This window comes from Sceloporus undulatus, chromosome 10 (genome assembly GCF_019175285.1).
Source record: "Sceloporus undulatus isolate JIND9_A2432 ecotype Alabama chromosome 10, SceUnd_v1.1, whole genome shotgun sequence".
NCBI lineage: Eukaryota > Metazoa > Chordata > Lepidosauria > Squamata > Phrynosomatidae > Sceloporus > Sceloporus undulatus.
The window spans coordinates 14,285,332-14,288,413 of NC_056531.1; positions in this window are offsets into that span (position 1 = coordinate 14,285,332).

The window sequence follows — 3,082 nt, forward strand, 5'->3', positions numbered from 1 at the left end:
GCGGCCTCACCTTGATCATCTTGTCCGCCTCGGGCTGCTGCGACATCCTCCTCCTCCTCCTCCTTCAGGCTCGGGGCTGGGGGACAAGGCGAGGCCGGGGCTCCCCCTGCAAGTCGTGGCCGCTGTCGCCGCCTCGTCGCCCGGGCCGCCGCCTCCTCCTCATCCCCCCCCCGCCCAGCAGCCCGGGGGAAGGCAAGCGCAGCGCCGAGCGAAAGGGCCGCTCCCCTCAGCTGTTCCAAGCCGGGCTCGGCCTCAGCGCCTCAGTCCGGGAGCCGCCAGCCATTGCCTCGGCTTCGCCCCTCCTCCTCCTCCGAGTCCCCGCCTCGCCGCTCCTCTAAACGCGCCCAACTCCTCCTCCTCCTCCTCCTCCTGCTGCTGCTCCGCTTTGGGCCAGGCCCGCCGCGCCAGAGGCCCCCTGCATCCTGGAGCCCCCCAAAGGCGGCGGAGCCCCCTGCCTGCCTTTCTTGGCCGGGGCTTGCTTTCTTCACGTTGGGAGGGCGGCGGGGCGTCGCTGCCTTGATGACGTCACGCGGGGAGGGGCGGGGGAGCGGGGTTATTTGAGGGGAGGAGGACGCGAGGAAGGGGCGGGGGCTCGGCCTCCAGGAAGAAAAGGGGGCGGGGCTTTCCCGGCCTCGCTTGGCGCCGCCCCTCGTCTCTTTTTCTTTTTCCCCGCGCGAAGCCAGCTCTCGTCTCGCGAGGTTTCCAACGGCGGCAGCCGACGAGGCCGCCATTTTTAGGGACGACTACTTGAGCCCCCTCAGGGGGAAAACAAACCCCCAAAGCGAACCAAACAGGGCGGTTGGGAAAGCGAGTGAAATAGCTTCCAACCCTCCCTTCGCGAAAGGTGTGTATAAAAACATGGCCCTGGCCTTCTCCTCCCCGCTCGCTCCGCTTCCCAGAATGCCACAGCCCGGGGCCAGGGCGCTTCAAACGCCCTCAAACCGAATTATTTCCACAGTATGGATGCAGCCTTAGCGATTAGTTCAAGTCTCTCACACTTGCCTCTCCTCCAATCTTTTCAGCGGGGGATAGTTTCTCTGGCGATGAAGTGAGGGAGAAGAGTCTCTCGTTAAACATTTCTCACATTAAGCTGCAGGAAGGATCCACTTTGAGGCCTGGGGAACTGCCCTGCTGGCCCAGTGCGAGCCAACCCTAAGGCTGCGTCCACAGTGGAGAAATAATCCGGGTTGGCACCAATTTAGCTCTTTCTGGCTCAAGACTATGGGATTCTGGGAGTTGGAGTTCGTGGTGGGCCCAGAGAATTCCATAGCTTTGAACCAGGGTAGTTCAACTCCCAGAATTCCATAGCCTTGGGCCAGGAAGAGCTAAAGCGGGGCCAAACCGGGTTATTTCTCCAGTGGGGATGCAGCCTAAGAATTGCAGTTTGTTGTAACCTCGGAACTCTGGCTGACAGGGAAGGCTCAATCGACATTTCCCAGAATTCCCTAGCATGGAGCCAAGGGTGCTCAAGCGCTCTCAGACAGATGATTTTATAAAACCCTGACAGTGTCTTGCTGACTGACTTCACGAAGCCCACAGCTTCCACCGCATATACGTCAATATAAAACGTAGAACAACATTTCCAAGCCGTATTCAGTTGCCTCGCTGATCGGAAGGACTGCAAAAGCTGATCTGGCAAGCCTCTCTTCAGTATTTCATCCAACTTAGCCCTTCTGCACAATCCTTCCATTCTTTCTCATTCATTCTCCCCCCCCTTTTCTGTCTAGAGAGAGACACTGGGGTGCATCTCCATCAGAGAAAGAACGCCGTTTGACACCCCTTGGATTGCCATGGCTCCATCTCACAGAAATCCTGGGGTTTGTCATTTTCGGAGGCGCCAGGACTCTGGCCGAGGGGGCTATAAAGGCCTTGCAAGAGGACAAATCCCAGGATTCCACATAGGATGGCACTGTAACACTCAAAGGTCAATCCATAATATTTTGTGGGTTTTTTGGGCTATGAGGCCGTGCTCGAGAAGAGTTTATTCCTGACGTTTCTATATAATGGAAGGCATCTTGTCATTTTGCCAAAGGCCACAAAATGCCCTGGGCTATGCCATTTCTGAAGCAGTGTTTATTTCACTTTTAAGAGTCGTAACAGTATTGGGTTCTGAGCAAGCATTGCCACCTCTGAAAACCTGCCAGTTTGTCATTTGGCCTGTTGTTTTTTTTCATCCCCTTTTGCCACCTGCACACACCTTGAAGTTCTGTGAATTTCATCAACCTGGATGATATCCATTCCACCAGTGCTGACCCACAGCTGTTCCACACCACTGTTGTGCAACATATATTAGCTATGCCAAACAAGGGCCATACTTAAAGTTTCCTAACTTGGTAAAGAACTCAACCAAGAATTGCTGGATACACAACACTAAACAGCGCGGCTGCAGCCAGGGATCTGCTGCACAGCCTCCACCGTAGGTGGCTTGGAAAAATCGGCTTCTTGGCTTGCGACCTTCACACGTTATGGCATTGTTTATCCCTACCATAAGGATAAACCAGTTTAATTTATTAACGGAGCATCCACTATGAAAATAGCCACCACCATCAGGCGTTAAAAGATTTTTATTTAAACTTTTAAAAAGAAATTACCTGACCTTGGGCTTTGGCGCAAGAGTTTCAAAAGATTACACAAACAGATTAATTTTATCAATTTGGCAAGCAGAGCTTGGAAATAACAAAGCATACAAGCAATACTTGCCGCTTGTGTTATAGAGCGGCTTTTGGGAAGTTCAGCATTTACGCATTACATGCTGTTTGTTACTTCGCTGCCAACAAATAGACCACATTTAACTGAAAATGTTGGAGTCAAACGCACAGTTAAACTCTACTAATTTCAATTTTCCTCCATGTAGTTGTAACTACAAAGTAGGATTTTAACACACGGGGTGCAGGTAATAATTGTACGAAAACACATAATACACATTAATTATTATTATTATGAAACTGCACACGCTTTTCTTATGGCTTGGCAATCCATAATTATTTTTGTGGTTTTTTTTTTGGCTATGAAGCCGTGTTTCGAGAATAGTTTATCTCCTGATGTTTTCGCCAGCCGCAGTTTCGGCTGGCTAAGCAAGTCC